Source organism: Taeniopygia guttata, chromosome 25 (genome assembly GCF_048771995.1).
Source record: "Taeniopygia guttata chromosome 25, bTaeGut7.mat, whole genome shotgun sequence".
In the NCBI taxonomy this organism is placed as follows: Eukaryota; Metazoa; Chordata; class Aves; order Passeriformes; family Estrildidae; genus Taeniopygia; species Taeniopygia guttata.
In genome coordinates this window covers 4,251,145-4,262,762 of record NC_133050.1, presented here as the reverse complement: position 1 = coordinate 4,262,762, position 11,618 = coordinate 4,251,145, and the positions used below count along the sequence as shown (strand labels likewise).

General features: G+C 51.8%; 2 long non-coding RNA genes across 3 annotated transcripts; both read right to left on the bottom strand.

The window, feature by feature from the left end:
• Nucleotides 1–2,070: 2,070 nt before the first annotated feature.
• LOC140680616 (uncharacterized) lies at nt 2,071–7,540 on the bottom strand. Of its 2 annotated transcripts, none has more exons than XR_012051976.1 (3): nt 4,393–5,029; nt 2,541–3,560; nt 2,071–2,249 (listed from the first exon to the last, which is right to left on the bottom strand). It is a non-coding gene; the product is annotated as an uncharacterized lncRNA (long non-coding RNA). The 2 variants fall into 2 exon arrangements; XR_012051975.1 differs by lacking the exon at nt 2,071–2,249 and adding an exon at nt 6,344–7,540 and having other exon boundaries at nt 2,257–3,560; nt 4,393–4,440.
• Nucleotides 7,541–9,348: 1,808 nt separating this feature from the next.
• On the bottom strand, nt 9,349–10,347 carry LOC140680656 (uncharacterized). Its single transcript, XR_012052005.1, has 3 exons — nt 10,213–10,347; nt 9,807–9,956; nt 9,349–9,619 (listed from the first exon to the last, which is right to left on the bottom strand). It is a non-coding gene; the product is annotated as an uncharacterized lncRNA (long non-coding RNA).
• Nucleotides 10,348–11,618: the final 1,271 nt, after the last annotated feature.

Genomic DNA, 11,618 nt, shown 5'->3' with positions numbered 1-11,618 from the left:
GCTGGGATCTAGGTTGTTGTCTTCACTGAGAATTAAAAATAAACATTGTCAGCCCTGGGAGGCAGAGCTGGAGTGCTTGTCCAGCTCCTTGGGACAGCAGGGCCAGGGAGCTCCTGGGGAGCTGTGGAGCTGAGGAAGGGCCTGGAGCAGGAAAGGCTGAGGGAGCTGGGGCTGAGGAGATGCTGAGAGGGGCCCTCAGGCCTGGGTGACCCTGTTGTGACCCTGAGTGTCCCTGGGTGTCCCTGAGTGTCTCTGTCCATCCCTGTCCGTCCCTGTGTGCAGGAGGGCAGAGCAGCCCCAGGCCCTGCTACAGGCCCAGCAATGGCCCCAGAGCCCCGGGCAGGGCTGAGCCCGGCAATTCCCTGCCCAGGAGGCAGAACTTCCCTGTGGGCACTGGAGCAGAGCCCAGAGAGGCTGTGGGTCCTCCCTGGCTGGGGATATTCCAGAGCCCTGTGCACACCCCGCTGTGCCCTGTGCTCGGGATGGCCCTGGGGTGGCACCAGCTGAGCCTCTGTGCTCCCTTAGCCCTGCCCCACTCCGGGATTCTGGGATTCATCCCCCCACATGAGTTTTTTGGGTGACCCCCGGGTGAAGGTGTTCCCGAGCTCTCTCTGGGTTTCATTCAGCAGGAAATCATTTTGCCACATTCTCCAGTGGTGTCACCGAGGCCGTCACTCGCCGGGTCACAGATGGCTCGTGACTGTCCTTGCTCCCTCTCTGGGCTGGGGATGGAAAGTTCCTGGGTGAGCTGAAGGGAAGGATCCCTCTCTGTGCCATCAGCAGGTGCTGGCCGTGACCTCCCAGCACTTGGGCCTTGTCACCGTCACCCCTCTGCTTTATCCTGAGCCTCTCCTCAGGTGGAGCCCGGCTGTGGTGGCACCCCCAGAGCGGGGAGGGACATAAAGGACAGCAGAGCCACCTGTGAGCCAGGGCAGGGCTGATAAGGAGCTGGTTTGGGAGGAGTGACTTGGAATGCTGCATGTAAATGTGGGAGTGCAGAGTCCCAGCTAAGATGTGGGCGGGTGAGATAACAAAGGGTCAGGAGGGCTGATCCCAGGAATATTTCCTGAGAGCAACTGTGTTCAAAGCTGGCTGCAATTCACTGCCTGCTTTTCCTTGACAGGGAGGTGACCTCCCTCTGCTGCCTGCTGAGGTTTGGGGTTGATATTTGGGTAGTATTTGTCAACAGACCAGACCAAACACCACCTTGATTTGTGTTCTAAGGCACCTGCTGTTTGTAACAGGGATTTTCATGAGAGAGGTAGCAAGGGGAGGGCGTGTAATTTCATCTCCAGGCTGTAAAAATCCATTTCTGCTTGTACTTGTTGATAATGTAACTGTGACACAGCTAATACAAAATGACCCGAATGCACTTTCACAGAGTTGTCATAATGAAGGTTGTTCTGTACCCACAGGTGCAGGATGCTGCTCACAGTTTGATGGAAAACTGGAACAACTGGGGTGTTTTTTATCTTTTTTTTTTTTTTTTGTGTTTATGGTCCTTCAAATATTAACAACATTTTTTTTATAGCTGCCCTCTCTGCAGTACTTTCACCTGCAGTTGTCCATAGCTCCATAAAATAACCTTTTTTTTTGAACCAAAGAAAAATGACTGGTGGAGGAAGACCAGGTTTGGGTGAGGGTGGATTTTTTCCAAGGAATTCCAAGGGCAGAGCGGGACCTCCTGTAAAATGAACGTTTTGTGTGGTCATCAGTTGCTTCAGGAGTATGTCGCTGTCGAGGCAGGACGGGAATGAGAAGACTGACTCAGAAGACTGCTGAGAGTAAAACTCTGGTTTATTCAAAATACACCGCTCTTTTATTTACATTCTTTCCCAACTCTTTCCCAGGCTTCTGCCTGGCTAGAAACTCTCCATTTCTCTATTTGACTGAATCTGAGACCCACAGGAGTATAGATTAAATCCTTGGAGATGTAGATGTTAGAAAAAGAACAGAAATTACCCCTTGGAACGAAACCAAACCTGTCTATGCTGGCTGGTTTTGTCTGTCTTGGTACCTGGGGTACGAGTGCCACGAGGACCTAATTCCTGGGAGGGCTGGATATGGACAGTGAGGGGTTTGGGATGTGAGAAAATCACTGCCTGGAGAGGCTGGGGTGTGTTCTGGGAAATGCAGGCACTGGGAGAGCAAATCCTTCAGCTGACTGTCAGAGCAAGACACACTTTTTGTGTCTCTTGGAGATCTCTTGGGTCACTTCTTCTGTCTCTCGTGTAGAAATTCTGGCCCACCTGCCACAATTAAAAGTCGGGATACAAAATTAGGTGGAAGTGCAGGACGGTGTGATAGGCAGGATGAGTGTGGCTCCAGAGAAGGGAACAGGAGTGGGAGTGAGCAGGATCTCATGCCCAAAGGTGGCTGGGGTGGGTCAGAGGATGGAGGATGCGCTCCTGGAGGCAGTTTGGGTGCATGAGAAGAGGCTGAGAGTGCCCAACAGGAGAAGCATCACCATATGGAACTATAAAGTGAAGGGAAAACCCCCTCGTGATTCGTGCAAGTGAGTAAACAATTGCTGTCCCTACCTGCCTGCAGGCAAGAGGTTTTGGTGTGAGTCTGCTGTTCCAGGCTTGGCCAAGGACACAGCCTGGGAAGCTCCTGCAGTGTGATTCAGCCCAGTTTGTTTTGAAAAACCCCACAAAAACACAAGCACATGTACAGGAGGCATGGAAACTGCAGCTTGTGTTGGGAGCACAGTTGCTGGGTTTGTACACTTCAGCCAGGAAGAAAGGAATTCTTGTTGAAACTTGTTCTGTCTGTTGCTCTCTATGTAAACTTCACATATTTTGTGGGATGCTGCATCCACAGAGTAATCAGAAGGCATGGGGGAAAAAAGAGGCAACATTTGCAGATAGTCCAGTTTCCATTTCTGCTTTGCCACTGCACATGATTAGCACATTGAACATAACTGCTAGCACTCACTTACAAAGACTATGAATAAATAATTCCTTTGATCTTCTTCAAAATCCAAGAGAAAGAAGAGATAGGGTAGGATAAGGATTGCATTAAGTATGATAGTGTTTAGAATTTCTTCAGTCTTAAACGTTCCTTATTCAGGGACCGACATATTAAAAATTTAAATTATTCCCATTAAAACATTGTTCCCTGGTACAGCTGTCAAGAGGAAATAGAACATAACTAGGACATTTGTGTCTGGCCAAAAGTCACCAAAATCTCCAAGCATTCCCAAGGAGAACTCTCAAGGAAAGTGTCAGAATCCCAAATGACCTTGACATCACCTCCGAATCAATAGCTTGACATCTGATAGAGACAAGTGGAGAATGCTCAGCGATAAAGGGAGCTTGTGTGGTGCAGCAGCAGAACTCAGGCAAAGAATTAAGGGATAAGGAAAATGTCAGACTATAGAAATCAACGAGATACTGTTGCCAAAAATTAGAATTCTCACTTTGGGCTGTAGGAAAGGAGAAAAGCGGTAGAAGAGGGTAGGCAAGACTCAGAGGCTGATCCCCATCCTCTGCCTGTGATACCACTCCTGTTGTTCTGAAGCTTTTCAACAAGATGTCTAGGGACAAACTGTAAAGAGTCTAGAAGGGAGAAGGAGGAAAGGAATAAAAGATGATCAGATCTGAAAGTGAGTTTTATCTGGGGAAAGAAGGAAGGAAAGAAGGAAAGAAAGGGAAGGGAAGGAAAGAGAATGAGAAAGGGAAAGGGAAAGGGAAAGGGAAAGGGAAAGGGAAAGGGAAAGGGAAAGGGAAAGGGAAAGGGAAAGGGAAAGAGAAAGAGAAAGAGAAAGAGAAAGAGAAAGAGAAAGAGAAAGAGAAAGAGAAAGAGAAAGAGAAAGAGAAAGAGAAAGAGAAAGAGAAAGAGAAAGAGAAAGAGAAAGAGAAAGAGAAAGAGAAAGAGAAAGAAAGGGAGGGAAGGGAGGGAAGGAAGGGAGGGAGGGAGGGAGGGAGGGAGGGAGGGAGGGAGGAAGGAAGGAAGGAAGGAAGGAAGGAAGGAAGGAAGGAAGGAAGGAAGGAAGGAAGGAAGGAAGGAAGGAAGGAAGGAAGGAAGGAAGGAAGGAAGGAAGGAAGGAAGGAAGGAAGGAAGGAAGGAAGGAAGGAAGGAAGGAAGGAAGGAAGGAAGGAAGGAAGGAAGGAAGGAAGGAAGGAAGGAAGGAAGGAAGGAAGGAAGGAAGGAAGGAAGGAAGGAAGGAAGGAAGGAAGGAAGGAAGGAAGGAAGGAAGGAAGGAAGGAAGGAAGGAAGGAAGGAAGGAAGGAAGGGAGGGAGGAAGGAAGGGAGGGAGGAAGGGAGAGAGGGAGGAAGGGAATGAGGGAGGAAGGGAATGAGGGAGGGAGGGAGGGAGGGAGGGAGGGAGGGAGGGAGGGAGGGAGGGAGGGAGGCTTCAGTACCTGCCGGGCTTTCTGAGTCACTCACCAGCATTCCCAGTATGTTTGCAGGTACTCCAGGGAAGCTCCTTCTCATCTGCAAAGCAGAATTGCAGCCTAAGCCACTTTTCCCATCCTGTAATTCCCCTCTTTAGCCACAGACTGGGGAGAAGTGGCAAACTGCAAACGGCTTGATTACCCAAACTTGGGTGATCCCTGTCCAAGGAGGTAGGAAGGAAAACTGAAAATATTCCTGCAGTTGGGCAAGTTGGAGCCAAACAGCACTGTAAGAATGTGTGTGATTAGATCAGGACCAGTTGCTGTGTGTGAGCTCTCTCCCTGTTAGCACATCTACCAGCTCATCAATGTCCATGGAAGCAAAAGGCTGCATCTGCCTTTAACTGGGACAGATAAACTGCAGGCAAGCCAAATTCCTAGGCATGCCTGCACATGTCTGTGCAGAGCTATAGTCTCTCTTGGTGATCTCATTTAAACATAGTCAAAATTATTAAAAGATGCTGCTATATGGATATGACAATTCGTGCAAATAAAATTGTCATATATTTTATCGTTATGTACTGTTAAGATACTCTTCTAAGAAGTTTTTAAAAACACACAAGCCAGCGACAGGGATTGCAACACAATGTTGAAACCACCTGGACAAAGGAGGGAGGACTCCATTCACAAGCATTCACTAGACGCTGCTGCTGGGCCGGGTGCTGAGCACAGGGCTGGGCACACAGAGATGCTTTTGTTCTTGCTGAGCTCCCACTGAGCCAAAGCCTGGCCTGCCCCTCCTCTGGCCACGCTGGAGAGGGGCTGGGGCTGCGGGGGAGCTTGGGAGGGGACACAGCCAGGACAGGTGACCCCCACTGACCCCGGGGATACCCCAGACCATAGGGCATCACGCTCAGGGTATAAAGTGGGGGGAACAAGGAGGAAGGGGGGACATTTGGAGTGATGGCTTTTCTCTTCCTAGGTAACACTCTAGGCTGGAGGGGGCCCTGTCTCACCAGTGGGCAGGGTCAGCACCAAAGACACAGACACCAACTGAAGGAATTGTGTCATTTATATCATGCACAGCTGCAAAGAATTACAAAAGGATAAGCTCAGCAAAGCACATCATCATTAGCAAAGCATTACAAAAGACGCTCAGCAATGCATCCAGTCATTGCTACCAGAGATTGCCTGGAGTGATTAAGGAAAGATCCATCACCAGTTAGCCTCAGGCTTTACCATCATCCACAGCCACACATCAGCTGGGGGAAGCCAAGGACTGGAGAGCCACTCCCAGACACTGGGAATTCCTGCAGGTGCCTCCACCTCTGCAAGCAATGAGGCTCCAGCCCCAAAGCTGTGAGAGGACCCAGCTTTTACACTGTTAAACAAACAAGCTGGCATCACTGCCACTGCGAGAACATCTGCTTTCATTCTCCTGACTGCTTTCTCCCAAAGCCTGGCCAGGGCTGAAGGAGGAACCAAGGGAGTTGACTTTGATCCTTCACCCCCAAACAAGGCCAGATGGGGCCTTGTCTGTTTCTAAATACAGAAAGATAAATCCGTGTTTTATCAAGGAACACATGCATTGATCGTGTTGTTAATCATGCTTCCTTAATGAGTGGATACAAATACAACATTTGCTTGGAAGGTTCATCTAGAGGTGAGCTTTGCCTCAGGGCCTGTTCAGGCCTTGATCACAACCTGTTCAGGCCTTGGTACTTTGATCGGTCCTGAGACCTACAATCAACTACAACCTTTGTAGCAATTCTTTCAGTAACACAGCTTAGATTTAGGTATTAGGCATAAAGGCATCTCCTCTTGTTCTACAATTAAGGGCAGTTAAAGTTCATTACTCAGAGCTATTCACCTTCCTTTTAAAACATGCCTAAATAGTTGCTATTCTCTGTTATTTATCAAATGCCTCTCTTTTCTTGAGACTGTCTCTTTTAAGAAAGGTCTCAATACTCCACTTCCCAGCACAAAGTGTCACAGCAACTCACCAAGTGCACACACTGCAGTGATGACAGGCCCTGCCACCAATGCATTTCACAGCAGCCTCTAATTTGGCAGCCATGAAGCCAATCCCACCAAGAAGAATTTTCTTCTGCCACTCTTCTACTGCTCTTTCTGTCAAGGTGATTCCTGCTTGTTGGCCTTCAAACCCATCACTGCTAGCAGTGCAACATCCCCGTCCCCTGATAGCCCAGGTTCCTCCTTGGCCAGCAAGCAGATAATCCAAGGCCATGCGGTTCTCTGGAGTCCCCATTTGTGTTTGTTGGAGCTCATAGATTGTGCTAATGGGCATTTCAACAGTATCATTTACTACCTCTTCTAATAATCCAATGCGCTATTGGACATTTTAAGAGTATCATTTACTACCTCTTCTAATAATCCATTCAGCTCATTCATGTCAACTCCACGGGATGGGGCAGCGCACATGGGGCACAGGGTGAACCAGAATCCTTTGCTTTCGGAAACCCAAGGCACTCTTTGGGTGGAAAATGTTCTCTGGGCCCTAAGTCTTCCGTGTGGTCGTTGCTGAAGGACCCTAAATGGGGGCCCTGCAGCTGGGAGCGGTGTGACACTGACACTGACCAGCTGCAGCACCCCAAGTTCTACTGACATTGGGAGTGATGGTAAAGCACAGAAATCTTCTGACACTGTAGCCTCTATAACTGTAACAGGGTTTGGTTTCTCCTGAGCGGAAATCTGAGTGAATCCTGTCACACGGATCGTTGTATTCCCGTGTCCCACAGCACAGGTTTCTGTAACTGTCCCTTCATTGACTCCGTTACGAGGCTGAGCCCATTGACAGAGTTCTGGCCACCCCACAGGGTGGGCCCTCCAAGGGAACCCCATTCCTCCCAACTTCAGCTGAGACCATACCCAGCAATTAGTGACACTGTGTGCTTTGGCTACCTTGGTCTTTAAATTTCCAAAACATTTTGATGACTGATCCCTTGGTGAAACTCTGGAGGTGTTTTGGCAAACGTCAGTAGTACTTTAGTGACACCGTTCTTCATTCTTTTTGCTCAATGTCATTCAGGTTAGGAACAATAATTCTGTTGTCCATGGAGCAGGCAACTTTTTAATTCCAGAATAATGCCCCCAAGGTCCTTTAGTGTTCAGCTTTACCATGTTGTCTGTGGGTAACAAGGCTTGGTGGGGCCCTTTCCCTTTTGGCTGGAAGAGGGCCAGGACCTCTGCTTAAAGAAAAAAAAAGGAAAAAGAAAAAAAATACAATTAGATGAATTGTAAAAGATACAAATAAAATCCAAGTGATAGTGAAACAACTTCTGAAACTTTGCATTAAGAGGTAAATGATCTTTTTAAAAAGAGAACTCACTTATTTACATTGTAAATGTGCTGATGGCATGGATCCATCTTACTGACCTCAACAGCCTTTTTTACAGTTTTTGGGGTTTGTTTCCAACATTCTTTTTTTTAAATTGTGGTCGAAACAATAGGAAATTGATTGGGGCCCTTCCAGCTCCAGGCAGGACTGGGAATCTCAACTCTGTCAAACCCCAAATCCTTTAGAAGATGACCTTCCTTCTCACTCTGGGAATGAGCTGCACATTCCCTCTGAAATTGTCAGGGGTTTCTTACGGATGAAAAATCCCACTTACGGCTTTTTGCTCTGGTTTGGAAGTGGGAAGGGCAATTCTCCATCCATCAGCTCCAGACTGCACTGCCTCAGGAACACGGCTCACTTGCCAGCTTTGGCCATTCATGGCACTTCTAGAGGAGGAAAAAGATGCAACTGCACACTTCCAGCCAAAAAGAAATGAAGAATGAATAGTGGAGATCCAGGCGTTCCTGCGGAGATCCAGGGGTTCAGCTGGGACTATGGGGAGTTTGGGTCCTTGCCAATTGGATGTGTGTCCCCAGCTGCAATCTCCTGGCCTGCAGGGGAGTCTCACTCACCTGCCAAACCAGAAAGCTCAGGCACTGTGCTCCAACGGGCTCGTCTGATGCAAAGCTGTCAGAGCAATGTGAGGGCAGAGCCAGCCCAGCTGTGCCCGGGGCAGAGCCCAGCAGAGCCCTGGCAGAGCCCAGAGCAGCCTCAGCACCCGCAGAGCCCGGCTGCAAGGAGAGAAACCAGAAAGCGCCCGTCAGCTGAAGGCTGCTGTCCCCTTGTCCCAGCTGCCCACAGAGCCCAGGCCATGCTGGCCGTGCCCAGAGCTGTGCCCAGAGCTGCCCATCACTGCTGCCTTTGGGAGCAGAGCAGGAGGGCAGGACATTCCCAGCCTGCAGCCAGCCACAGCACATCCAGCCCCTCAGCAGCTGCCCAGAGCAGGAGCCTCCTTGTGCTTGTTGCTGTCTCCCAAAAGCTCTGATCCCACCATGCCAAGCAGACGGGGACTCACCTCACGCCATCCTCCGCTGGGAGAAAAGCTGGTCCCAAACGATGTCCTCAGCCTTCTCCAAGGGCACGGCCCATCCACGCTGCAGCTGCTCCCAGGCACTTCCCAATCCCGACTGGACCTTACATAGAATGCTTCCTCTAGAAAAACAAACAACAAACTGTTGAAAAGAGATTAGAGACAAGGGGAAACAAGAAAAAAACTCTTATCTCTGTCAGAGGTCTGAGGAAGGCCCAACCCCTACATGCTAGGGAAAATCCCACCCATGGGGGAGAGAAGGCCACACTTTCTCTCTTCCCTCCTGCACTGCCCCCCAAAATAACAGTGATCCCAAAGCAAACAAGGGCAGTGGAGCAGCCCAAGCCCTTCCTTGCCTGCAAAGCAAAGCAGTCCCTGCACAGGTTCTGGAGTCCCACCTCTGCTCCCGCCATGGGGGTTTCTCTGTGCCGGGCTGGCTGCCCCAGCCCCAGCCCCAGCCTCAGCCCAGGCCATGCTGGGTGCTGGGGGCTGTTGGCAGGGCCAGGAGCCAACTCCCATCTTGTATCCACCCCAGCCCACGCCCCCAGCCCTGCCAAAAAGCAGCTGGGCAGCCGACTGAAGTTGCATCTGCCCCAGCAAAAGGAGAAACTTTTGTTCCCAGCCAGTCTGAGCAATGCCCAAATCTGGGAGCATTTCCCCGGCTGTGGACTCATCTGCGAATTCGCTGTGGAGCCTGGCTTTGAAGACGGTGCCACAAGTCCATCATCTTCAGCTGCCAGTGGCCAGGTTGAGGAAGAGGTTGTCATCCTTGATGTTGTCGTCGCTGTCTCCAGCAGCAGCAGCAGCCCCACCTGGTACAGCTTCTCCAAGGGCTCCTTCTCCTTCCCTGGGGGTCAGACCAGGCTGTCAGGGTTCTGCCCAGGGCCCCAGCTGTCAGGGAAGCAGGACAAGCAAAACCAGCTCGGATGGCAGCCACCAGTGCTGGGCAGAGCAGCTCAGCTCCAGCACAAGGCTGAGTGTTCCCACCCAACAATCCCAGTGCATTGATACAGGCAGGGAAAAAAGTCTGGGTTTCCTTGCTTCTGATTGCCAGGGCATGTGTGGACCTGTAACTTACCAGGGCCCTGGAGCAAAGTGTGCATGTGGCTCTCTCCCTTTTTCTATGGCAGGTGAATATCCTGTATCCAAGGATCATAGAACAGGTCTTCTAATGAAGGTCTGTCCAAGAAGTGCATGGATAAACACCACCTGATAAGATCTTGGCACTCTGGGCAGAGAAACCAGAAACCAGCGGTCAGCTAGAGAAGGCTCCTGTCTGCTTTGCCCCACTCTTCCCATGCCCAGGCCATGCTGCTTTTGTGCTCAGAGCTGTGCCTAAACTTTCCCATCAATTCCCTGTTGTGGAGGAGAGCAGGAGAGCAGGACATGTGCCACCTCCTCAGCGGCTGCCAGAGCGAGATGCTCACAAGCTGCTGCTGTCTCCCAGCACTGGTATTCCCCCGTGGCCAGAGATGAGGATCCACCTGGAGAGAGCCGCTGTGGCAGCGAGAGCTGATGGTCCCAGCTGATCTTCCGGCCCCTCCTGAAAGGGTGCTGCCCGCAGACCATCTGGTGCAGCAGGATGCCCAGGGACCAGATCGTTGCTGCCTCGCCATGGTACCAGCCCTAGTGGGTCCATTCTGGGGGGCTGTATGACAGTGTTCCTGTGGAATACAGATGGAGTTCATCGGGGGGATGCTGCTGCTTCCAGAGCCTGGCCCCAGCATCCCTGGGTGTGCAGGGGCCGCCCCAGTGGCACACGGGGCAACTGCTGCACTCTCGCCAGCACCTGGGACATGTGTACAAACTCAGGGCTGGACAAGAAGCCACTGGTGTTGGAAGAGGGCAGCAGAAGCCCCGGCAAGGCCTGACCATGATATGCAAAGCAAAAACCCACTCAGGGCTGGGGGAAAAATCATCTCCTTATCCTCCCTGTCTGCAGTGCCCTAAAAATATTATGAAGCCAAGGCAAACAAGGTGAGTGGAGCAGCCCAAGCCCTTCCTCTCACCTGCACACCAAACTGGCAGGTGCAATGGTTCTGGCTCCCTCCTATGCTACCCCCACCCACGGGTGCTTTTGTCGGGCTGGCTGCTGCTGCCTCCAACCCCAGCCCCAGGCAGAGTGGTGGGCAAAGGCTGCCAGTGGGGCTGGAAGATGCCTCCCCACCCAGCCCCGCTCAAAAGCAACTCAGGGGAAGGCTCAGTACCCTGACTGGCAGCAAAAGGGAGAATCCTCGCTGCCACACCCAGCTTGGCCTGTGAGATGCTGGGCCATGAGATGGCGGGACCGGGAGCACACCCCTGCCCGGGCTCACCTGCAAAGTGAGTGTAGGCTGTGTCTTGCAGGTAGGTGCCGCAGCCAAAGTCGATCAATTTTGCCTGGCCAGTGGCCAGGTCAACCAGGATGTTCTCTGGTTTGATGTCGCGGTGCAGGACCCCTTGGCTGGTGCAGTGCCGCACGGCCTCCAGCACCTGGCGGAACAGCTGCCGTGCCACCTCTTCAGACAGGAACCTCCGTGCCCGAATGAAATGCAGGAGGTCCTGAGACCGCTCCGGCCGCTCCAGCACCATCACGATGTTGTTGGGGAGCTCAAGCCACTCCAGTAGCTGGACCACACCAGAGAAGCCAGTGGACACCTTGTCCAGCAGCACGATCTCCAGAGGTGCGCTGGTGCCGTCGGGCTGCGGGAGGACCACGGTGCCACCAGTGGGACTGATGTCCTGCCAGGGCTGGGGAACCCCTCAGCCAGCCCGGGATGCTCTGCGCCCTGCGCTGGCCCCATGCCCGCTCCCCATCGAGGGGTCCTGGTGGCTTCCCCCATGCCGGGCCTCACCTCATCCCCGCCCGGCACAGCCCGGCTGTTCCCGCTGGCCCCGCTCACTCACCAGC